Genomic DNA, 27,787 nt, shown 5'->3' with positions numbered 1-27,787 from the left:
GTCCCAATTTAAATTCTTTACTTCACTCTCCTTACGTCTGTCTGGTTTATGAATCTGAATTTGTGTCTACTTGAATGGTGTCTTCAAGATCTATTTGTGTCTGCTTTAGTGTGTGTGTGTACACTCCTAAATGTGTTTTTCTACTGTATGGGCTGTATATGAGTAGTATTTGTATGTCCTGTTATATGTGTCTGTGAGTGAGGTTTGTTGCTAACAACAAAAGACTGCTTTCTGTTTATTGAACAGCATAGAAAACATAACATGGAGAAGGAACAGAATACTTGACAGAAATATTTAGCAGATATTTAGAAAAGATTAAGTCAATGGCTCGAAATGATCTGAACTGACCCAGATAAGAAACTTTATTAATCTTTAAGTGTTTCTCTGCCATTCGTTGTTCTTCTGTTGAGAATTCTCTGTTCAGCTCTGTGCACCATTTTATAATTGGATTACTGAGAAAGCACCAGATTGGTTTCCAAAGTGGTTGTACAAGTTTACATTCCCACCAACAATGGAGGAGTTTTCCCCTTTCTCCACAGCCTCTCCAGTATGTGTTGTCACTTGAGTTTTTTATCTTAGCCATTCTGATGGGTATAAGGTGAAATCCCAGGGTCATTTTGATTTGCATCTCTCTGATGGCTAAGGATGTTGAACATCACTTTAAGTGTTTCTCTGCCTTTCTACATTCCTCTACAGAGAATTCTCTGTTTAGCTCTGTACCCCAGTTTAATTGGATTGCTTGATTTATTGCTTATTAACTTCTTTAGATCTTTATGCATTCTCGATATCAGGCTTCTTTCAGATATAGGGTTGGTGAAATCCCTTCCCAGTCTGGATATAACCTAGAACCCCTGCTCGGATGTACCCCATGGTAACTTAGAATCCAAATCCTTCCTTTGTAAGGGGAACAGGGACGGTTTCTGACGTGAACTCAATGGCTGGCTCTTTGATCTCTCCCCACACCCTCCAAGGGAGGAGCAGCCTTGCTAGACCACAGAGGAGGACATTGAAGCCAGTCCTGAAGAAACCTGATAAGTTAAGGTCAGATGAAAGGGAAGGAGGTTCTCCCCATCAGTGGACTTGTAAAGGGGCATGGAGGAAATGAGGGAGGAAGGGTGGGATTTGAGGGAATGAGGGAGCTGGCTACAGCTGGGATACAAAGTTAATAAACTGTAACGAATATTTAAAAAATAAAGAGAAAAAGTGGAATACTTGGTTTGTTGGTGTTTAACTTCTTCAGTTCTTTATAAATTCTGGATATTAACCCTCTGTGAGTTGTAGGGTTGGGGAAGATCTTTTTCCAGTCTGTAGGCTGTTTTGTTCTGACATCCTTAGTCATTCAGGAAGTGCAAATCAAAACAACCCTGAGATTTCACCTTACACATATCAAAATGGCTAAGAGCAAATACACAAGGGATGACGCATGCTGAGGAGGATGTGAAGAAAAGGGAACCCTCCGGCATTGCTGGTGGAAATGTAACCTTGTACAACCACTTTCGGAATCAATCCGGTGCTTCTTCAGAAAATTAGGAATAATGCTACTTCAAGACCCAGCTATACAACTCCTTCCTAGGCATATTATCAAAGCACGGCCCACACCATTCAATAAGGACATTTGCTCAACTATGTTCACGGAAGCTTTATTTGTAATAGCCAGAATCGGTAAACAACCTAGATGTCCCTCAATGGAGGAATGGATATAGAAAGTGTGGTACATTTACAAAATGGAATACTACTCAGCAATTAAAAACAAGGAAATCTGGAAATTTGCAGGAAAATTGATGGAGCTAGAAAATATCATCCTGAGTGAGGTATCCTAGAAGCAGAAAGACACATATGATATATACTCACTTATAAGTGAATATCAGCCATATAATATAGGCTAAACATAGTAAAATCTATAGTCCTAAAGAACCTAAACAACAAGGAAGACCTTAGGGAAGAACTTCATTGTCTGGGGCAAACAGGATATACATCGAGAAAGTAGGAGGAGTCAAGTAATAGGACAGGAGCTTTCCATAGAGGACATCTGAAAGACTCTACCCACCAGGGTCTCAAAGGAGACAGTGAGACTCATAGCTACACTTTGGGCAGAGTCCTGGAATCCTTATGGAAGGAAAGGAAGAGAGAAAGACCTGGAGGGGACAGGAACTGCATAAGGAGAACAACAGAGTCAAAAAACCTGGGTCCAGGGGGGCCTGCAGAGACTTATACTCCAACCAAGGACATTATATGAAGAGCACCTAGACCCCTGTTCAGAGGAAACCCACAGACTGCTCAGTTTCCAAGTAGGTTCCCTAGTAAGGGGTATAAGGGATGACTCTGAGATAAACTCAGTGGCTGGCTCTTTGATCACCTCCCCCTGGGGGAGCTGTGTGTGCAGCCATGCTAAGCCACAGAGGATGCAACCAGTTCTGATGAGACCTGATAGGCTAGGGTCAAATAGAAGGGGAGGAGGACCTCCCCTATCAGTGAACTAGGGGAGGGGCACAGTAAGAGAAGAGGGAGGCAGGATGGGATTGGAAGGAGATGAGAGAGGAGGCCACAGCCAACATACAAATTAAATAAATGGTAATAAATGGTGATAAAAAATAGAAAAAAATTATGGCTGGGCATTAGCTTAGGTTTTAAAAGCTGATTACAGGGGGATTCCAAGGCAGCTAAGGTTCATACTTTGTTCTCTTGAAGTCAAGTTAAACAAATGGTTGAGTGCATGGCTGGATAGAAATCTTAAGTGAATGCAAGGTATATTATTAACTTTGGCTGTAAGTTCCAGCATGAGTTCAAGGTCTTAGAATGTAGGAGATATTTTCAGAATATTGCATCATCATCACACTATATAATATTCTTTGTTGAATAACTACAAAATAAAGGATCACAGGAACAGAGGAAACAATTCAGTAACACTTGAAAGTGTGATATAGACTCTGCTAAGAACTAGAATACACTGAGGAAAAAAAGATGTGTGGAGCAGATAGAGTTGTATATACAATAATATCAATCTTTAAGAATAACTATGGTTATTAATTTTATTATTCACCTGCTGGACTTGCAGTGTTCTTAAAGTTCTAGAGTAGTCAGGAAGCTGTCTTTACTTTCTTTTCTTTTATTGAAAATGTAGGGTTGTTTTTCATGCATTATACTCTTCTTTATTTTATACTCCCCCTTCCCACTGTCAGCTCCTCCTCACCTCCCCTCTCAACCGTATCAACACCTTTTCTGTCCTTGGTTAAGAAACTAAAACAAAACAGAACAAAACTAAAACAAATGAACAGACAAAAGAAAACAGCCTTCTAAGGAATATTAATAAAATATAATAATATAAATCAAAGACAAAACGGAATATTACAAAACAATAAAAAAAACAATAAAAAAAAAGAGTCAAAGAAAGGTCACAAAAATAATACACACATAGACACAGAGATACAAACTTTTGCACCTACAGGAGATATTCCGTAACAGCCTAAAACTGAAGCTGCAATACATACACAGAAAATCTGTAAGCTTAAAAAAAAAAAAAAAAAAAAGAAATGCCCTGACAACATTATGTGTCAAAGCTCCTCCAATGATGCTGTTGAGTTTGTTTTGTATGGGCACGGAACTTAACTTTAACAGTGGTTTGTTTTCCCAGTGAGAGTCCCTTGGAGAAAACTGTTTTCCATTTTGGTTATGGCTGGGAGCTTGAGTCCACTTCTCCTTTCAGCTCTGGGACCACATCTGGTGAAGAATTGTGCGGGGCCTGTGCATGTTGCAACAGCCTCTATGAGTTTATTTGCTTACCAGTTCTGTTGTTTCTAAAAGGCCTTCTTGATTCCTTGATGTCCTCTGTCCCCCTGGCTCTTATGCTCTTTCCACCTTCTCTGTTGCCGAGTTCCCAGATCTATGTGGGGAGGGTATTCATGGAGACATCCCCATTAGAGCTGAGTATTCCGGTTCTAAGGTCTGTCACTTTTTGAATATTGTCTGGTTGTGGGTCTCTGCATTTGTTCCCATCTGCTGCAGGAGGAAGCTTCTTTGATGATAGGTGAGCAAGGCACTGATCTAGGAGTATAGCAGAAGCTGTGTTTACATTAAATTATGCGTTGCCAGCTGTGTCATATGCTGATTTGTTTTACCCTTGCTCTGTAGGCTATTACTGCTTAATTTCATTGTGATGTTTTTTGAGAACAAAGGTGAAATGAGTATTTCTAAGATAAAGAAAACAACCTTCCTAATTAATATTTCCAACCATTTATTGGCCCTACAGTTATTTTATCAATTACTTCATCATGCCTCCTTTTTTTCATTTTATTCTTTTTTAATAATTTTTTATTTATTACAATTTATTCACTTTGTATCCCAGATGTAGCCCTCACCCTTGTCCCCTCCCAATCCTGTCCTCCCTCCCTGGCCTCTTTTAAAGAATTTTTGAAAAGGGGATGTCATTTTGGTAGTGGTCAAGTTAGTTTATATATTAGAGAATTGTATCCTTTATTGCCCTATCTACATATTCAAGAGTTAAAATTTCAGTGTGTGGGGATGCATTTTATTCATTTCCATCAGATGATTTAAGTCTGCACCACAAGCAAGTACTTCAGAAAAGTTCATTCATAGCATCAAATTTTCACAAGTACCAGACTTAATGGTTACCTGAAGAATGGTCAATTCTCTTTCATTTGAGGTGATTTAATTGGAAGGAAATGATATGTCAAAGCCAAAATATAAAGATAATTTAATACAAAGATGTTCTAAAATCTTCATTGTGATTGACTAAAATGGATGTTTATTTCTTATGTCAGACTGTGGTAACAAAATATGTGATAAACCTTAGAAAAGTTAATACGTAAAATCATAGTCTCCACTCACATTCATGAAACAATTTGTGATTAGTTTTCATAAAACAGAAAATAATTTAAAATTTATTAAAAATAACTCCTTTATTCTTATAGATAGACCCACACTGCAAAAACATTGTCTTCCACTATCCACCTGACTTTATATCTTTCTTTCTGTATTGGAGAGCTATACTCCATTGCACTTACATAAACATTTACAGACCTTACTGCCCTGCCCAGGGCTCCTCTGCTTGACAAAACCAAAAATTATCAATTTTCTATCTCTGCTTTAAGATGGTGTTCAAAGTTCATCACAGTTCAGCTGTTTTATTTTTAAATTCTTTAAAGATGATGACATGGGAAATATAAAGAACATGGATCTAATTTCTTTCCTGTTCTCTTCCTCATGCTGGATCTTAGTATCCCTGTTTGCTTTGTTTTCCTCAATTTCCAAGTAAATGTAGCCTGAGTACCTGTTATCAAAAGGCATGGCATACTTTTTAACATTTATGGCAGACCTTTTCTGATTGTAATACATAAAGCCATGTTTTTAACGAGCCTTTCTCATCAATCATGTTGGCAAATAAAACGATCTTTTCTGTTGACTTCTCTTTTTGTACCTGCTTAACTATTCATTTTATTATTTCTACTTTTCATGTTTAAATCCTTCATCCTTTCCCCTGAAAATAATATAGAAGTGGGGAAAATATTTGATGATATACTTGGTTATACATGTATTGACTTTTAGTGATAATTAAATTATATTTATTTACTTTTATCTCCTTCTTTAAATGCAGCACACTTAAATTTAGTGAAAATAGGTTAAATATGAAATACCCAGAGGAACCTTCCTATGACAGCCATCTTCCAACAATGATTCCAATGTTTTCATCTCCTAGTTAAACTGCAGTTTGCTTCTAAAGAACAGAATGAAACAGAAGTGATAAGTGTGTTGTATAAACTGTCCCAAAGAGTCTGTCTTTCCAGCACCTTCCTGCAGGTTAGTCAGGTAATGTGGTGGTAGCTGACCACCACATTATAGCCATTACTGTGGAGAGGTAGAGATAAAGGAAGCCATGCAAGAGGACATGGGCTTGGCCTGTTGAATAGCCAATTTTGTTTTCTTTTTATTTTTTTAATATTGGTTAACTTTGTTTGTTAACTTTGTATTCCTTCTGTATCCCACTCTCTCTTTCCCTCCTAATCCCACCCTCATCTCCTCCCTGCCCATATCCAAGTCCACTGATAAGGGAGAACCTTCTCTCCTTCCATCTGATACTGGTTTATCAGGTGTCTTCAGGACTGGCTGCAAAGTCCTCCTCTGTGGCCTAGCAAGGCTGCTCCTCCCTGGGGGGGGGTGTCAAAGAGCCCACCATAGAGTCCCTGTTCCCCTTAATAGGGTACCCACTTGGATACTGAGCTACCAAGGGCTACATCTGAGCAGGGGCTCTAGGTCACATCCATACATGGTCCTTATTTGGAGAAACAGTCTCATAAAAGACCCCTGTGCCCAGATATATTTTCTCAACCATATTTGTAGTAGCTTTATTCGTAATAGCCAGAACCTGGAAACAACCCAGATGTCCTCAGTTGAGGAATGGATACAGAAATTGTCATACATTTACACAATGGAATACAACTCAGTAATTAAAAACGAGGAAATCATGAAATTTGCAGGCAAATGGTGGGACCTAGAAAAGATCATCCTGAGTGAGGTATCCCAAAAGCAGAAAGACACACATGGTATATACTCACTTATATAGACCTATAAGATAGGATAAATATACTGAAATCTATACACCTAAAGAAGAGAAACAAGAAAGAGGACCCAGGTTATGATGATCAATCCTCGCTTAGAAAGACAAATGGGATGGACATTGGATGTAGGAGCAAACAAGTAACAGGACAGGAGCTTACCCCAGAGGGCCTCTGAAAGACTCTACCTAGCAGTGTATCAAATCAGATATTAAGACTCATAACCCAACCTCCGGCAGAATGCAGGGAATAAAAAAAAGGGGGAGGAGTTAATATGACCTGGAGAGGACAGGCATTCCAGAAGGACCGAATAGTCAAATTTTTATCTGACAACAGATTTGAAAATTTATCTGCAAACCCAGGAAAAATCCTAACCAGAACTACGGAGTTTAAACACCCACAGGTTTCATACCCTAAAACAAGAAAACCTTCTGAAATAATGAGTGATTCATTCTAAAGTGTTAACTTTAAGGATAATTTATTCTGTAACAATATGTAGCAAACACAACATAAAATAGTCTCATATATAAACTGACTTAATAGCATAATAATATGCAGAGATATTTCATATCTCTTTTTCTGAGAAAGAGCTTAAAGCTTTTGGAAGAGGTTCAGTGATACCCAGTCTAGAATGCTTTTCCTCACTACATTTAATTGCTGAATCTTCTGTGAAGCAAAAGGAATGACAATTGAAGAACAATTTAGGAAATAAGAGATGAGAAGATAGTTAAGGCATCTATAAGTCATTCTGGTAGACTAGTTGTCTTAGTTACAGATCTATTGTTACAAAGAGACACCACAAGTAAAAGAAGCCTTATAAGAGAAAATATTCCATTGGGGGCTTGCTTAAAGTTGTAGAGGGTCAATCCATGGTCATCATCATAGAAAGAAGATAGGAGCAACACTGGAGCAACAGCTGAGAGCTTCACATTCTGATTCCCTGAGAGCAGGCAGGGAAAGGGACTCTAAGCCTCCTAGGATTTTGAAACCTCAGTGCCTGCCACCAGCAACACACTTCCTCCAAGAAGAACACACCTACTCCAACAAAGTCACACTTCCCAATCCTTCCTAAATAGTTCCCCTAACTGTATTTAAGCTTTCAAACACGTGAGCCTATGGGGGAAACTTTCATGCAAGCCACTACATCAATCAAAACTGTGTTAATAGCAGTCTAAGCCTAACAACTGTTAAAACTCCAGGTCCTAAATCCCTGTAGTGATCACTTATTACAGAACAATTTAGAAACTGCTTTTCAATATCCAGAGCTATACACAGAAACAAGATTTTGTAGAATATGCATATTCAAAAATTACGCCATGAAAGAACACTTTGATTTATTGCAGGATTAAATGTATATATAATAAGTTATATTTGCATATAAAGTACAGCTTATTTTCATAAATGTATAACACAAGAAATTATATTTATCCATATCTTTAAATTATGAATTTTAAACATTCATATGAATTTGAGCTAGTGCAAATCAATCAAATTCTCTTTGGGATGGCTATTCACTTGTAAAATGAAAGACCAGTCGTGTAAATATATATAATGATTTATAAATCAGAGTGAAGCAGAACTTTTATGAATATGCAAATTGACAAAGAAACTTGAAACTCACACTATTCTACTAATTCAATTACCAGGAAGCTGATTGCCAATCTGATTCAAGCATGTGAGGATGGCTGCTTCATTAAGGCTAATGGCTCCCGCTGGCTAGAAATGAGAGGGATTACCAACTGTTAAATTTCGGTAGCCCAATCAAAAGCTTGCTAGCAGCAGTCTACACTTATAACCCATTAGAACTCCAAGGATGAAGAATAATTCTTTCTTGGAACTAAGATTCTGGACTGGAAGTTAGAAGGATAAGGAATCAAGTCTTTCTGATGAGAAATAAATAGTATCAAAAGATCTGGGAGAAAAGACTTACAGATGGAACACAGGACATCTTTATCTCATTGAGCTAGATGAAGCTGAGAAAACTAAAATTGAATGAAAGAATAGGAAGAATTTTTTCTATTTTTTTCTTTTTTTTTGCAAGTAATCTCTGATTTCTACTGACTATGATGTTAGATTGGATTTAAAAATACAAATAAAAGAATAAGTAGTCAGTGAAACTTGCTAATCTTACAATATGCTTACTATTTTAAAATTGTTTACAAGAGCTTAAACTTTTCAAAATATTAACAAAACACAAACAAATGTTCCACTAAATAACATTTAATAACTCAGCCATCTTTGTAGAAATGTGTTCGGAATTTGGTAAATTAGTAAAGTCTGAGTTCATTGAAATGTCTGGGGAAAGTTTTCCTTTGCCTTATTTCTTTTTCCCTTCACTATCAGTATTGTCCAAGGTCTACAGCATCTGAACTATAAATGATGTAATGAGAATATCATAATCAGGTATCTCATCGGGTAAAACTTATCCCTCCAAATTCCAAAAACCTTGTTACTCTTCCAATTAGGTACATATAAATTACAAAGGAATGCATAGCCTTCCAGGATTCCCAGAGAGTTTAGCTTCTTGTGGTATGCATGCAGCAAAGCAGTCCATAGATGTTCATTTCCCTGTGACAGCATTGGAGTCTGAGTTTCAAAAGTTGTACAAGAACTATGATGGCAGAAAAAATCTGTTTCAACTGTTTAGACGGTACTTTCTTTGCTTGAGACAGATCTTTCTCACACACATTCTCTTTCTGTTGCCATATCTAAATTAACATTTGTTGACTCAAGATGAAGTAAACAATAATTTTATACTCTGGTGAGCAAAGCGTTTAAGGAGTCCATTGGTTTCAGTGACAGGAAAATTGCTGTACTCCTGGCAAACGTATTACTAGAAAAAAAAGAAGAGTTCAACTAAACTTTACATCAAAGTTCAAGTCCACAAACACGTTTTTATGTTAGGCTTTGATTGAGAGATGAAACCATAAAAAATCAATAACTAGTCTGAAAGAGTAAAAGATATGTTTCTAAAATGATACTTGGTATAGAAATGAATCCTGAGAATTTCATGTAGCGAAAAGAAATAGCCTGTAATTTTTCATTGCTATGCTTTTCAAAATTCCATGTTATCATTAAAATCAAAATCTGTGAATAAGGTGGAAATGTGAAACTTTCTCATTCAATATCTTGTATATATATATATGTACATATATATATATTAGAAACTATATATATAAATTTATATATATATTAGAAACTAGAAAGGTAAGCAGGAATGCCATACACACACACACACACACACACACACACACACACACACATATATGGCATTCCTTCTTATCTTTCTAGTTTCTAATGGAGGAATGGAGACACCCTTAAACTCCATGCTCCTCTTTACAAGCCTGCAATATTTCTTCTGTGGTTTTGTTCATAAAAGTAAAAGTTAAATAAATTAATTAATTTCATTATTTTGTAAGAAAAGACCCACAAAACAAACAACTTTAACACAGAACTCTTTCTGGAAATAAGCAAATATGGAATTGGACATTTTAGTTTATTTCTGTGTGGACACATAGATTTCTTTTTTAATTACTAGTTTAAAAGGAAAGCTTGTAACCCAAACACCTGTGAGAGATTGGTATTTTAGATCCTTAATTTGCTGTGCATGACATCCCCTGGAACAGATACAGCAGGACAGAAGTCGGTAAAATCACTCTTTTGATGGCCGATGAAAGGTAAATGTAGACAAGGAGCCAGGAATAGGAGCTTAGGTGGGAATGAGTCAGCGTGGCAGCCTTCCATCTGGTAGTTAGGAAATTTCAGCACACAATCTTCCAAGTCTTGATAGTCTTGATATCCTTATCTATGTGTCACAAATGAAATTCCAGTGGCACTATATTCTCCTGTGTTATTTATGGAACGGCATAAATTAAACCCACCATGCACCCTAAATAGGAATTGCTTTATGAGCTAAGCATTCAGTGCTCATCCATTTATATACTGTTATCAGCCTGAAGTAATTATCTGGTAATTTATTGCAGGTAGCAATTTGATATGATATTGAAAATTTTAGGGCAAGGTGGGCAGAAATTAGTTTTAGAATTAGGCAGTAAAAAATGGAGTATGTATTCAATGGCTTAAAAGTCAGAGATTCCATACAGAGGTCTGTCATTATTCAAGTGAATTTCTTTCTAAAATTACCATTACATCCCTGAAACCCTTTATCACACACACACACAAACACACACAGACAGGAAGTTTACCTTAAAAAATATTGGTAACAAATTACCTACAATAATAGTAAATAGAAAAGATTTTAACAGTGCACTGAAATTAACATATGGATGTGAATCACTATCTTGTGCTATGTTGATACCTAGATATTTTTTATTTTTAAATTTTTATTATTAGTTACAGTTTATTAACTCTGTACCCTAGCTGTATCCTGCTCCCTTATTCCCTCCCAACCCTACCCTCCCTCACTCATCTTCTCCCTGCTCCTTTCCAATTCCACTGATTGGGGAGGACCTCCTCCCTTTCATCTGACCCTGTTTAAGCAAGTATCTTCAGGACTGGCTGCAAAGTCCTCCTCTGTGGCCTAAGAGGACTGCTCCTCCCTTGTGGGGTGGGAAGGTCAAAAACCCTGCCATTGAGTTCCTGTCAGAAATAGTCCCTGTTCCCCTTACTTTGGGAAATCAATTGGTTACTGAGATACCTAGATCTTATTTGCAAAGTTCATCAGCTCTGTGTGAGAAGTCCCTTCATTTGGTAGATGCACTTTCTCCAGGACTCAGGCCTTCTCAGTATGATTGTGTTTATTCATTCTCTCACCCTCTCATATTTTTACTCACAAATTAAATGTATTTTCAATACAACTAAGAATTTATCTTCACCTGTGTCTAAACATTTTTAGATTGGTATACAAAAGTATACTTGATTACTTTTACTGTCTTTATTATGGTTTCACAGATGGAAGATTTTTTGTGTGTGTTTTATTTTATTTTATTTTCTGTTAATTACACTTTAGAAACTTTGTATCCCCACCATAAGCTCCTCCCTCCTCCCCTCCCAAATCCACCCTCTCTCCCCCTTCTTCATGCATGCCTCTCCCCAAGTCTACTGATAGGGGAGGTCCTAAGATTTTTTTTTAACTCATCAAGATCTTAGGACCCTCAGCATGTAACTTTTACTTCCTATATAAATCTAATTTTTTTTTAAAAAAGCCATTTGAAGGAAAGCTGCTTTGAATTGTCACTGACAGGTTTAAATTGCAAACTGCATGTCAATGTATGGAATTTTCTATGTAATGTCTTTGGGTATAGTTGATCCCTATTAGCTGCAAATTGAAACTGAAATTCGTGTTCAGGTGGAAATAGTATATAAATATTACATTTGTAATTGATTTTTCTGACAGATTTTATGTGAAATTCAAAATGTTACTGAATAATTAGAAAATTTTAAATTTTATACTAGTTTATTTACTTTACATTCAAGGGTGTTCCCTCTCTCTACTCTCCTCCCAGTCCTTCCCACTTCTCCTCCTTCCCTTTTCCCCTCTTATACCCCCAAATAGGGTAACCTCCTCTCCCCGAATTAACCTTCCCCAGCACGTCAAGTCACACCAGGACTGAGCATACCCTCATCCCCGAAGGCCAGCAGGATAGTGGTGCCAAAAAGTCCATGTTAGAAACAGCCACCTGCCAGTTGTCAGGCACCTCATATAAAGAACAACCTGCCCTTCAGTTACCTGCATGTGTGCAGTGGGCTTAGGTCCAAATCATGCACACTCATTAGTTGATGTCTCAGTCTCTGAAGGGCCCCGTGGGAATGGGTTAATTGTCTCTGTTGATCTTCTTGTGGAGTTCCTGTCACCTCCAAGTCCTTTCATCTTTCTCCAGACACTTAAGCAGGACCCCCAGAAATCTGCCCCATACTTGGCTGCAAGTCCCAGAATCTGTCTAGATCAGCTGCTGGCTGGGGCCTCCCAGAGGACAGTCAAATTAAGCTCCTGTCTGAAACAGCAGAGTAACATTAATGTCGGGGGCTGGCTCTCTACTGAGGGGTGGGTCTCAGGTTAGGCCTATTATTGTTTGGACTTTCACTCAAACTTTCTTCCCTGTACTTCTCCCAGGCAGGGTAATGTTTGGATCTCAGGTTTTGTCAATGAGTTATTGTTCTCCTCCTTCCACCAGTCCTGCCAGTCAAGGAGATGGTCACTTCAGTCTTCATGTCCCTGCCTGTTAGGCGTCTCAGCTAGAGTCACACCCAGGAGTCTATCCTGTCACTGAAGCTTCAGCTTGACGAAGTGATGCCCCCCTTCTTGTTCCAGCCCTCTAACCTCACACAGACTCTCCCTACATCTGATTCCCACCTTTGTTTCTCTCCCCATTCCATCTCCTGCCCAGTTCCCGGTCTTAATCCAATTCTGATGTCTATTCTATTTCCCCTTCTGAGTGACATTCTGCCACCCTCCCTTGGGACCTCCTTGTTACTTAGCTTCTTTGGGTCTGTGGATTACAGTATGATTATCCTGTACTATAAGTCTAATTTAATACATCCTTGTCCAATTGGCCAAGTACTGAAGAAAGGGCAAAACAACAGCACTTCAGTTCACAGTGACTTTGTAACAAAGAGATAAGAAAAAATAAAAGGTGTTATATCAGTTTCCCATGTTTTAACTCATTTTTTACTTTACTCAATTATGCTAAGATATATTTTATGTATATCATAAAATACTTTTTATATAAAATAATTTTCATATAAAATGAGTTTCCCTCAAATTGAATTCATATTCTAATAATAATTTGTGTAATTTATTTCCATTTACTTAAAAAAATCTATTGATTGACAAATTAAAAAAAACAGGTACATTCACATAAAATTTAAATATTTTGGAAGTTACAGGTGAAAGGTAACCACATTTACATATCATAGATAATTATGTCAAATGTACTTTTTAGTTAGCAAGAAAAAATGTACCTGGACACATAGTCTGTCAGAGAAAACACTTTCCCATCCTTAGAACTAAATGTTCAGAAACTTTAGTTAAGGTGGAGGAGGAGAAGTCTTTCAGGCAATGTTTACCTTGCAAAGGTACACTCTGGTGGTGAGAAAGGTTATTGATACCTGTGATTTCTTACCTAACCTTAACATGAATGAATTTTGTAGTGATCCTCATAGAGAACGATCACCAATCACCACTTTAATTTGTATTTCTTCTTATGTAGGAAGACTTCTGTGTGTTTTTATTATTTGCAAGAACATGTGAAAAAAAAGGAGAATGGCATCCTTTAATGTGAATGCTGAATTATACTCTGAGTATAATTGTATTAAAAAATACAGTTCTTAATTTTCAATGTCTTATTATCAATAAGATCTTACAGATGTGAATATCAGGGAATAAAGATAAATTTTGTATGTATGCCAAAAGGCATAAGCCTTTTGGATGCATATAAAATAAATATTTGAAGCCTGGTATGTCCTTCTTATCTCTAAGCTCTATTTTGAATATGCCTTGTAGTTGGTATAAGTATACCAACTTATATTTTATAAGTATAAATAGTATGGATATATTAAGCCTACTGGATCACTGTCTTGACAGATATGTATATGCAAAGAAAATGTTTAGATCTCTAACCTGCATGACAGGTCTATGAAAGTACAAGGTGGTTTTCTTGGGCTTTATCCCTTAGGGTCTACCTTTCTTTATAACTTTATCCCTTCACTTGTTTTGAGATTATAAAGATGTCAGTTTCTCCAGCACACCACTTACCATTTGCAACTCTCAGCCTTTGTGATGATGGATAACACTGGGATGGATCAGAATGAATTTCCCTCTACTGAAATTGGTCTATGGTTTTAAAAGCCTGATTTATAAGAATTGAAAATTTATGGAAAATATTAGCATATTGAAAGAATGGTTTGTTGTCCTGTTGTCAAAACCATAATATATGTATGCATGCATATATAAATATGCATACACATACACATATGAACGGAATTTTCAAGGATTGAAAATTTTCAAAGTTCAAACAAAATAAATTTAATATACTATGTAATAAAAATTAATAAGCATGAACAAGAATGTCATGAAAGTTTTATAAATCAATAAGACAAAGTAAAAAGTCAGATTATGTTTAGACAGGGAACAAGACAGGAGACTTCCACAGCAGGCCTCTGAAAGACTCTACCCATCAGGGTATTGAAACAGATGCTGAGTCTCAGAGACAAACTTTGGGCAGAGTGGAGGGAACCTTCTGGAAGAAGGAAGAGACAGCAAGACCTGGAAGGGACAGGAGCTCCAAAAGGAGACGAACAGAGTTAAAAAAAAAAAAAAAAAAAAAAAAAAAAAAAAAAAACTGGGCCTATGGGGCTCTGCAGAGACTGATACCCCAAACAAGGACCATGCATAAAGAGAAGCTAGACTCCTTTCTCAGATGAAGCCCATTGGCTGCTCAGTTTCCAAGTGGGTTCCCTAATAAGGATCAGGGATTGTCTCTGACATGACCTCAGTGGCTGGCTCTTTGATCACCTCTCCCTTGTGGGGTGCAGCCTTGCCAGGCCACAGAGAAAGATGATGTAGACAGCCCTGATGAGACCTGATACGCTAGGGTCCAATTGAAGGAAAGGAGGTCCTCTCCTATCAGTAAACTAGGGGAGGGGCATTGGAGAAGAAGAGGATTTGCCTGTTACATAGTAATGTTACTTTGAGCAGAGTGCAGGGAAACCTCTGGAAGAAGGGGATGATAGCAAGACCTGGAGGGGACAGGAGCTCTACAAGGAGACCAACAGAGCCAAAACAAACAAACAAACAAAACAAAAAACTGGGCCCAGAAGGCCCTGCAGAGAGCAATATTCCAACCAAGGTCCATGAATGGTGAGGACTCAGACCCCATGCTCAGATGAAGCCCACAAACTGCTCAGTTTTCAAAGGGGTTCATGCTCCAGACTCCTTTACAAAATATCACCAGATGAATAAATTGTATTAAATGAGGTGATTATTCAATTTAAGTGTAACATTCTTAAGGGAGGTCGTCCTCCCCTTTCCTCTGACCCTAGTCTATCAGGTCTCATCAGGAGTGGCTGCATTATCTTCTTCTGTGGACTGGCAAGGCTGCTCCCCCCTCAGGCGGAGGTGATCAAAGAGCAGGCCAATCAGTTCCTGTCAGAGACAGTCCCTGTCCCCATTACTATGGAACCCACTTGGATACTGAACTGCCATAGGCTACCTCTGTGCAGGGGTTCCAGACCATCTCCATGAGTGTTCCTTGGCTGGAGTATCAGTCTCAGAAAAGACCCCTGTGATCGGATATTTTGGATCTGTTGCTCTCCTTGTGGAGCTCCTGTCCTCTCCAGGCCTTACCATCTCCCACTTCTTTCATGAGATTCCCTGCACGCTGCCCAAAGTGTAACATTCTTAAGAAAAAAAATAAGCCCTGTGAAATGACTCTCAACTAACCCTGGGCTTTATCTGAAGGTGATTGTACTGTGCGAGCATGAACTAAGGGAGCAATAGCAAAACCCTATCCAGAAAACCTAGTTGACTTCATGATCTAGGATTTCTATCTCCAAAGTTGTTTACCAGATCTGATTTTGTAGGAAATAAGTACTATAACTTTTTGAATCATCAGTATGGTTTAGTGCATAGATCCTAGTACATAGATCCCAGAAATACAAAATGCACCTTGAATTGTTTATAAATAACAAATATTTGACTAAAAGAATTGCAACAAAAACTTCATGTTGATGATTTATTTCTCTTGTAATACTATGTTCTCTGATAATGGATTAGTTGAGCTCTAAAAGGATGGCAATCTTTGATTTTAGTTCATTTTAGTTTGTCTTTTGGAAAATAGGAAAAGAAAGGCCAATTTAGCCATATACCTAGTGATAACACTATGAAAGAAAATGAATGAAGTTATGTCCCGAGGCTTGGAGGTACAGTGTTTTTTTGCATTATTTTCTATAATGATTTGATTACTTCTTACACTCATACTATTAATACCAAATCACTTCCTATAGTCATAATATGAATTAAAGCTATTATCTTAAAGTGCATTATTATATCAGTGCTGTTATGTGAACTTGAACAACTGTTGGTCGACCTGCTATATAGCTTCACCAGCTTTCTACTCAATAGTACTATCTGATTTACTGCATAATTAATTAAGAAGATCAAGAAGCGATGGCATGTGAAAGGAAAATTATGAATTTCAAGAATATCATAAAAAAATAGTCCTGCTGTTTCTAATTTAAGGAAATAAAAAGCCAGCCATTGTTCTCTAGTGTGATCTGGAGACACCATATCATTCCATTATCCTACTGTTTGAAATGAGGAAGTAATGACATTTTTAAAGACTCTTTGGTACTGATTTTTTATAGGTTTTTGTTTGTTTGTTTGTTTGTTTGTTTTTTTACTAAAGGCAAAATTGCATAACATGTTTTTGTTGATGGTTTGATAAATAACTCCAATAGACAAACAAAAACTATTTTGAAGTTTATAAAATAAACTGTTAGGGCTGGAGAGATGGCTAAACCGTTAAGAGCAAACTGTTCCTGCAGAGAACCTGGGCTTGATTCTCAGCATTCACCCAGTACTTCACAACCTCCTGTAAACAGAGTTCCAGAGGAGATGACACCCCCCCCCCGTCATACCATTCTGACCTTTGAAGGCACTGCAGACATCTAATGCATCTACATACATTCAGGTATCCACATGAGTGTGCGTGCGCATGTGTGTGTGTGCAAACATACACACATATGTTCTGCATAGGACAAATACTTCAAGAAGAACTCAAGAGCAAAGCAATTAACAGAATGGAAAACATTTTACAAATAGACAATAGTCAATTGAAAGATAGTCTTGTTAAAATGCTATTCAATTTATTTAAAAGATACAATAAAATATTTTAATTACCCTGTCAGCATATGAAGAAAGGTGTGTTTACGTTTCAGGAGGGAAATAATTTTAATTGGTGGTAAGTTTTAGTTATATTGATTTTCTTTAATAATCCTTTTGTCCCAAGAGGTATTTACCTACTTATGTACCGAAAAGGGTGATTGTGGCATCTTCCTAACTTCTTTCGAACAAAGTACTTATTTTAAGACTGCAGTAAAACTCTTTCTACAACTCTGCAGTAAAACAAGTTGCTAGCATGTGCAAACCCGAGTTGAATGGCAGCACGACAGAAACATAATGCTGCTGCTTGCTTCTGATTTCTGCAAATGCTTTACATCTAATCACTAATTGAAATGAAAAGGGTAGCTCTATTAAAGTTTACTTATCTAGCTGAGGGTCATTACTTTAATTTGTCCTCCCTTCTGGGCTACTGGCAGTGACAAATACTCATTGCTGTGATGTAAATATGATTGACTTGATGTCAAAGTGTGGTTGTAACGTTGTTTATATTTACTGAATTGTGAAACCAACTTACATCATAGTTTGAATGTGAGCAAATCCTAACCTAGAAATATCTGTTTTTGTTTGTTTGTTTTGTTTTCCTGTTTGTATGATTTTTTTATATATTCGTATGGCAGTTTGAATTATCTCTGGCTTCCCTGCATTTTCATCAGTTTTTACACGCCAAGGGGGTGCAATATTGAGGTGTGGTTATGTGTGCTTGTAACTGTATGTTATGTAAAGGCAGAGCCAGGAGAACACTGCATCTGAGAAGCAGGACAACATTTTCCATACAGTGACCAAAAGAAGGATAAAAAAATGATAAGCTAGAGTTATATGTAGAAGAGAGAGTTTTACATACTAAGAAAAATAATTTCCTGTTTGCTAAAAGGTACTTAGATGGACTGAACATGCTAATATTGAAATTGAGAAAAGTTTTGTTCAACAGAGAACATGAAAGAAGCCAGAATTAACTTGGATTGCCATGGATGTCATGGGTATACTGTGCGGTGATATCTCAGAGTATTAGCAGTCAAAGTCACCTTGGCACTTGAAATAAGTAAGTGTTGTTTGTGTTAGCATCTGGCACAGTGAAGAAAAAATGTCAGCCTTACAGATGTTTGACAATAGTTTCCATATTATATTACAGCTATGAAATATACTTTAAAATATTTGTCGATTAATATGCTCCATTCTTTTTTATTTTCTGTAGCTTTTAAGAAATTTCATATTCCTTGCCTTTGTCTCCTTCTTTTCAGTCTTCTTTTACAACTTTATTCATATGAAATAGACAACACAATGGAAGATATATAAGGTATACATAATAATGCTTTCATTATACACTGTAAAAGAATTATGTTTGGGGGGGGCAAGATGGCAGCACCAGGATAACACTGCATCTGAGCAGGACATTTTCCATACAGCAACCAAGAGAATGATAAAAAAATGATAAAAATTATAAGCTAGAGATATATCTCAGTTGATAACATACTTTCCCAGTAAGCACAAAGACTTACTTATATAACACACACACAATGCATAAAAACACACACCAAGAAACACACAAAGATTGCATAGTGGTTTGTATCCTTATTCCGATTAAACAAGAAGAAAGTATGAGGATGTTAGAGAGTTATTAGACACCAGATCAGTGAGTTCTAAGATCAGTAAGTGGTTAGAGAAAGTCAGTGAAAAAAACATGTAATAAAAATGAGGTGAAATGGACAATTTTCTTGATCAATTCAAAATACCAAAGCTGAATAATGACCAGGAAAATCAATTTCCTATATTCCCCAAGGAAATAGAAGAGGTCATCGGAACTCTCCTATCCATAAAAATCCCAGGACCAGATGGTTTCAGAACAGAATTCTACCAGACCTTCAAAGAAGAGCTGACTCCAGTTCTCTTCAAACTATTCCAGAAAATAGAAACAGAAGGAACATTACCAAACACATTCTATGAAGCCACAGTCGCCTTGGTACCTAAACCTCACAAAGACCTAACAAAGAAAGAGAATTTCCGGCCAATCTCCATTATGAACACTGATGCAAAAATACTCAACAAAATACTTGCAAACCAAATACAAGAACACATCAAAGATATCATCAACTATGACCCAGTAGGCTTCATCCCAGGTATACAAGGATGGTTCAATATACATAAATCCATCAATGTGATCTACAATATTAACAAACTGAAAGAAAAAAAAAACACATGATAATCTCCCTAGATGCTGAAAAAGCATTTGATAAAATCCAACATCCATTCATATTTAAAGTATTGGCAAGATCAGGGATACAAGGCACATATCTAAATATAGTAAAGGCGATATACAGCAAACCTATAGCCAACATCAAACTAAACAGAGAGAAACTTAAAGCAATCCCACTGAAATCAGGGACAAGACAAGGCTGCCCACTCTCTCCATATCTCTTCAACATAGTGCTGGAAGTCCTTGCTACAGCAATAAAACAGTTGAAGGAGATCAAGGGGATACAATTTGAAAAGGAAGAAGTCCAATTATCACTATTTTCAGATGAAATGATAATATACATAACTGACCCCCAAAACTCTACCAGGGAACTCCTACAACTGATAAACACCTTCAGCAAAGAGGCCGGACACAAAATTAATTTAAAAAAAAATCAGTAGCTTCTTGTATACAAAAGACAAAAGGGCTGAGAAAGAAATTAGGGAAACAACACCCTTCACAATAACCACAAATGACATAAAGTACCTTGGAGTAACCCTAACCAAGCATGTCAAAGACTTGCTTAAAAAAATTTTTTAAGTCTCTGAAGAAAGAATTAGAAGAAGATATCAGAAGATGGAAAGATCTCCCATGCTCATGGCTTGGCAGGATTAACATAGTAAAAATAGCCATCTTACCAAAGCAATCTACAGATTCAATGCAATTCCCATCAAATTACCAACAAAATTCTTTACAGACCTGGAAAGAAAAATTCTCAACTTCATTTGGAATAACAAGAAACACAGAATTGCTAAAATAATCCTCTGAAATAAAAGATCTTCTGGAGGTATCTCCATCCCTGATCTTAAGCCGTACTGTAGAGCAACAGTAATAAAAACTGCATGGTACTGGCATAGAAACAGAATGGTGGAGCAATGGAACTGAATAGAAGACCCAGAAATAAACCCACACACTTATGGACACCTGATCTTTGACAAGATGCCAAATCCATTCAATGGAAAAAAGACAGCATCTTCAACAAATGGTGCTGGTCTAACTGGATGTCTACATGTAGAAAAATAGAAATAGATCCATATTTATCACCCTGCACAAAACTAAAGTCCAAATGGATCAAAGACCTCAACATAAAACCAGAGACATTAAATCAGTTAGAAAATAATTGGGGAATACCCTTGAACTCATTGGCAGATAAGACAACTTCTTTGAACAGAACACCGACAGCATAGGCTCTAAGAGCAACAATCGATAAATGGGACCTCATGAAACTGAAAAGCTTCTGTAAAGCAAAGGACACTGTCTTCAGAACAAAACGACTACATACAGATTGAGAAAGGATCTTCACTAACCCTATATCTGCCAAAGGGCTAAGATCCAGTATATATAAAGAATTCAAGAAGTTAAAATGCCACAAATCAAGTCATCCAATTAAAAAATGGGGCATAGAGTTAAACAGAGAACTCTCTGTGGAGGATTGTAGAATGGCAGAGAAACATTTAAAGAAATGCTCAACATCATTTGTCATCAGGGAAATGCAAATCAAACGACCCTGAGATTTCACCTTACACCCATCAGAATGGCCAAGATGAAAAACTCAAGTGACAACACATGCTAGAGAGGTTGTGGAGAAAGGGGAACCCTCTTCTACTGCTGGTAGGAATGTAAACTTGTACAACCACTCTGGAAAGCAATCTGGCACTTCCTCATACAACTAGGAATAGCACTTCCTAAAGATCCAGCCATACCACTCCTAGGCATATGTCCAAAAGAGGCTCAAGTACACAGTAAGGACATTTACTCAACCATGTTTGTAGCAGCTTTATTTGTAATAGCCAGAAGCTGGAAATAGCCAAGATGCCCTTCAACTGAAGAATGGATGCAAAAATTGTGGTACATCTACACAATGGAGTATTACTCTGCAATGAAAAATAAGGAAATCATGAAATTTGCAGGTAAATGGTTGGACCTACAAAGGATCATCCTGAGTGAGCTGTTCCAGAAACAGAAAGACACACACGGTGTATACTCACTCATATAGATATATAACATAGAATAAACCTACTAAAAACTGTACATCTAAAGAAACTAAGCAAGAGAGAGGACCCTGACTAAAACGCTCAATCCCCATCCCAAAAGGCAAAGAGGATGGACATCAGAAGAAGAAGAAAACAGGAAACATCCTAGGAACCTGCCACAGAGGGCTTCTGAGAGTGTCTGCCCTGCAGACTATCAAAGCAGACGCTGAGACTTATGGCCAACTGTTGGGCAGAGTGCATGGAATCTTATGAAAGAAGTGGGAAATAGTAAGAGCTGGAGAAGATGTGAACCACACAAGGAGAGCAACAGAACCAGAAAATTTGACCACAGGGGTCTTCCCAGAGACTCATACTCCAACCAAGTACCATGCATGGAGATAACCTAGACCCCCTACACAGATGTAGCACATGACAGTTCAGTGTCCAAGTGGGTTACATATTAATGGGAAGAGGGACTGCCTCTGACATAATATGATTGGCCTGCTCTTTGATCACCTTCCCCTGAGGGGGGAGCAGCCTTACCAGGCCACAGTAGATGACAATGTAGCCACTCCTGATGTGATCTGATAGACTAAGATCAGAAGGAGGGAGAAGAGGACCTCCCTTATCATTGTACTTGGGGAGGGGCATGCGTAAAGAAGGGGGAGGGAGGGTGGGGTTGGGAGGGGAGGAGGGAGGGGCTTATGGGGAGATAAAAAGTGAATAAAGTGTAATTAATAATAAAAAATTTAAAAATAAAATAAAAGCCTAAAAAATAAAAATAAAAAAATAAAAAACCTTTAACAACATAAAAAAATAAATAAAAATTAAAAGTGAGTTGAAGGCGGGACAAGATGGCGGCTCCAGGACAACACTGCTTCTGAGGAGCAGGGCAACATTTTCCATACAGCGACCAAGAGACTGAACTCTGAGCCCTAAAACAAGACTGATCGTGTTTCCCAGGTCAGAGGAAACCCCCACGGCGTGGTAATCAGTCGGGTCCATGCTCAGGCCACCCAGCCAGAACCCAGAAGAAATCCCAGGTTGCACAGGCACTAGGTCGCCAGACCAGAGCCACATGCCTGCATGTCCTGATCACCTTCCCAGGCTGATTGGTGGGCACAAAAAACACCAGAGACTCTGAATCCCAGTCATGAGAAAACCCCACAGGGAAGGAAGGAAATGGTACTGACTTGGGTCAACCAGTCTTTCCCTGGAAAAAGTCTTGCAGACCAGTGGGTATAAGGAAACCATATGTGAACTAGGCCCCAGCCACAGTCACAGACAGTTGCTGTGCTCCAGTTCTCTGGCACAGACTGAGCTGTGCGCCATAGGGCAACAGAGACTGGGAGTCCCTGTTGGGAGACAAATCCACAGGAAATGGTACTGACTTGGGTCACCCAGTCTTTCCCTGGAAAAAGTCTTGCAGACCAGCGGGTACAAGTCGGCAGCACTAAACTGGGCTCCAGCCGCAGGCACAGACAGTTGCTGCAGGCCAGCTCTCTAGCACAGACAGAGCTGTGAGCTCCAGGGCAACAGAGACTGGGAGTCACTGTCAGGAGAAATCCTCACAGGGAACGAAGCAAAGGGGATTTATGTCACCCAGTATATCCCTGGAAAAGGCCTCTCAGACAGGCCCAACTCAGGGACCTGCTGTGCACCAGATAGCCTGCTGTTACCAGGAGAGAGGTACTCACCTACCACAGATTACCGCTTGGGTACTGGGGCACAGAACCCCAACCTCAGACCTACAAGAGCCCGGAATCACTGAGATCAAACCCCAGATACTGCTCCAAGTGGCAACCAGTTATCCCTAACAAAATTGACCAAACCACGGAACACACAGTTTACAGCAGCAGATCACTAAATTTACAGCAAGAAACCCAGAATCAGGGCAGCTGTCTTCAGGACTTCTCTAGGTGAGAGGACAGCCCTCTCAACTATCAAGGACCACAGTTACCACTTAGGTCTCTATGCCTGAGGTGAGCAGCAGTAACTCCTGAAAAACACCACCCATCCAGTGACTATACCCAAAAAGCTGAGAAGGCTTCCTTCAGGAAAAGCCATCTTCCTGCCAAGTGGATTCTCTCCACTACAGGATTCCAGGAACCACCAGAAACTAACCCCAAAAACCTAAGATATCCCAATGGGTAGAGGCCAGTGCAAAAGCTCAATCAACAAAAGCCAGAGCAATATGGCATTTCCAGAACCCAGTTATCCATGGGTAAGTAGCCATGGACAATCTCAGCATAACTGAAATTCAAGAACATGACCCAACATCTATGCTCATGAAAAAGATAACAAGGGAAACAAACAAAATGCAAAAAGACCTGGAGGAAGATAAACTCAAACAGATTATGGCCATCTGTAAAGAAATAGAGGAAGATAAAACAAACAGATTATGGCCATCCATAAAGAAGTACAAGAAGTTGCAGCCAAACAGTTTGTGGCCTTTAGAGAGGAAATGCTTAAATCACTGAATGAAATAAAAAAAACAACAACAGAGGATTGTTCAAACAAAGAGCTGAAGGAATTGATGAAAAAACAGGAAAATACAGTCAGACAGGTGAAGGAAATCAACAAAATGACTCAAGATCTGAAAATAGAATTGGAAAAATTAAAGAAAACACAAATAGAGGAAATCATGGAAAGAACTTAGGGAAGAAAACAGGAACTACAGAGGTTAGCATAACCAATAGACAACAAGAGATGGAAGAAAGAATCTTAGGTGTGGAAGATACAATGGAAGAAATTGATGTATCTGTCAAAGAAAATGTTAAATCTAAAAAATTCCTGACACAGACTGTCCAAGAAATTCAAGACAACATAAAAAAAAACCTAAGAAAAATAGGAATAAAGAGGAAAAAGAAGATTCCCTCCACCAAGGCCCAGAAAATATTTTCAACAAAATCATTGAAGAAAATTTCCCCAACTTAAAGGAGAGGCCAATAAGAATATAAGAGGCCTACAGAACACCCAATAAATTAGACCAGAAAAGAAAATCCTCCCACCACATAATAATCAAAACAGTAAGTATACAGAACAAAGAAAAAATACTAAAAGCTGCAAGGGAAAAAGGCCAAGTAACATATAATGGCAAACCCATTAGAATCACCCCTGACTTTTCAGCAGAGACTATGAAACCCAGAAGGGACTGGATGGATATCACGCAGACCCTAAGAGAACACAGATGTCAGCACAGACTACTATACCCAGCAAAAGTCTCAGTCCTCATATACGGAGAAAACAAGATATTCAATGACAAAAACAAATTTCAACAATACCTACACACAAATCCAGCGTTACAGAAGACACTAGAAGGGAAAATAGAACCCAAGAAAACTAGCTACTTTCAAGAAAAAAACAGGAAATAATTAACCTAACTACAGTAAAACAAAAAGCAACCACGCACACAACATTATGACCAGAGCCAACATCACTACCAAAGGATCTAACAGCAACTGGTCATTAATCTCTTTCAATATCAATGGACTCAATTTTCCGATAAAAAGACACAGACTAACAGAATGAATGCGTAAACAAATCCCAGCAATCTGTTGCATACAAGAAACACACCTAAGTCACAAAGATAGATATTACCTGAGGGTAAAGGATTGGAAGATGGCTTTCCAAACAAATGGACCCAAGAAGCAAGCAGGAGTCCCATTCTAATATCTGATAAAATAGATTTTCAACCAAAATTAATAGAAAAATACGGAGAAGGACACTTCATACTCATCAAAGGAAAACTCCACCAAGAAGACACCACCATCCTGAACATCTATGCCCCAAATACAAGGGCAACCAAATTTGTAAAAGAAACATTGATAAAAACATGGAACCACACATAGATCCCTACACATTAATAGTGGGAGGCTTCAACACCCCACTCTCAAAAAAGGATAGGTCAACAAAACAGAAATTAAACAAAGAAACAATATCTCTAACAGAGGTCATGAATCCAATGGACCTAACACACATTTACAGAACTTTACACCCAAACACAAAAGAATTTACCTTCTTCTTAGCACCTCATGGAACCTTCTCCAAAATAGACCATATAGTTGGTCACAAAATGAGCCTCAACAGATACAAGAAGATTGAATTAATCCCTTGTATCATATCTGATCACCATGGAATGAAGCTGGACCTCAACAACAACAGAAATAGCAAAAAGCCTACACACACATGGAAACTGAACAACTTGCTACTGAATGGAAGCTGGATCAGGGAAGAAATAAAGAAAAAAAATTAAAGTCTTCCTAGAACTCAATGAAAATGAAGACACAACATACACAAACTTGTGGGACACAATGAAAGTAGTGCTAAGAGAAAAGTTCATAGCACTAAGTGCCTTCAAGAAGAAATTTGAGACAGCACATTCAAGCAACTTAATGGCTCACTTAGGAACCCTAGAAAAAGAAGAAGCAGACACACCAAAAAGGAGTAGACAGCAGGAAATAATCAAACTCAGGGCTGAAATCAATCAATTAGAAACAAATAAGACAATTCAAAGAATCAATGAAGCCAACAGCTGGTTCTTTGAGAAAATCAACAAGATAGACAAACCCTTAGCAAAGCTAACTAAAAGGTAGACAGACACCATCCAAATCAACAAAATCAGAAATGAAAAGGGGGACATAACTACAGACAGTGAGGAAATCCACAACCATCATTAGGACTTACTTCAAAAGTCTATATGCCACAAAATTTGAAAATCTAAATGAAATGGGCAATTTTCTTGATTTATTTGACTTACCAAAGCTGAATCAGGACCAGGTAAATCAATTAAATAGTATTATATCCCCCAAGAAAATAGAAGAGGTCATTGAAAGTCTCTCATCCAAAAAAAGCCCAGGACCAGATGGTTTAATGCAGAATTCTACCAGACCTTCAAAGAAGAGCTAACTCCAGTTCTCTTCAAACTATTCCAGAAATAGAAACAGAAGGAACATAACCAAACTCATTTTATAAGACAACAGTCACCTTGGTACCTAAACCTCACAAAGACCTAACAAAGAAAGAGAATTTCAGGCCAATCTCTCTTATGAACATTGATGAAAAAATACTCAACAAAATACTTGCAAACTGAATACAAGAACACATCAAAGATAACATCCACTGTGACCCAGTAGGCTTCATCCTAGGCATGCAGGGGTAGTTCAATATACAGAATTCCATCAATGTGATCCACTATATTAACAAACTGAAAGAAAAAAAAAAACATGATAATCTCCCTAGATGCTGAAAAAGTATTTGACAAAATCCAACATCCATTCATGTTCAAAGTATTGGCAAGATCAGGGATACAAGGCACATATCTAAACATAGTAAAGGCGATATACAGCAAGCCTATAGCCAACATCAAACTAAACAGAGAAACTTTAAGAAATCCAACTGAAATCAGGGACAAGGCAAGCCTGCCCACTCTCTCCATATCTCTTCAACATAGTTCTGGAAGTCCATGCTAGAAAAATAAGAGAGTTGAAGGAGATCAAGGGGATACAATTTGGAAAGGAAGAAGTCCAATTATCACTATTTGCAGATGTCATGATAGTATACATGAGTGACCCCAAAAACTCTACCAGGGAACTCCTACAAACACCTTCAGCAAAGTGGCCGGATACAAAATTAACTCAAAAAATGAGTAGCCATCCTATATACAAAAGACAAAAGGGCTGAGAAAGAAATTAGGGAAACAACACCCTTCACAATATCCACAAGTGACATAAAGTACCTTGGAGTAACACTAACCAAGCAAGTCAAAGACTTGTATGAAAAAAATTTCAAGTCTCTGAAGAAAGAATTAGAAGAAGATATCAGAAGATGGAAAGATCTCCCATGCTCATGGCTTGGCAGGATTAACATAGTAAAAATGGCCATCTTACCAAAGCAATCTACAGATTCAATGCAATTCCCATCACATTACCAACACAATTCTTTACAGACCTGGAAAAAAAATTCTCAACTTCATATGGAATAGCAAGAAATCCAGAATTCCTAAAACAATCCTCTACAATAAAAGATCTTCTGGAGGTAACTGCATCCCTGATCTCAAGCTGTACTATAGAGCAACAGTTATAAAAACTGCATGGTACTGGCATAGAAACAGAATGGTGGATCAATAGAACCAAACAGAAGACCCAGAAATAAA

The sequence above is a fragment of the Meriones unguiculatus genome, chromosome 2, assembly GCF_030254825.1.
Source record: "Meriones unguiculatus strain TT.TT164.6M chromosome 2, Bangor_MerUng_6.1, whole genome shotgun sequence".
NCBI lineage: Eukaryota > Metazoa > Chordata > Mammalia > Rodentia > Muridae > Meriones > Meriones unguiculatus.
Note: the sequence above shows the minus strand (reverse complement) of the source record.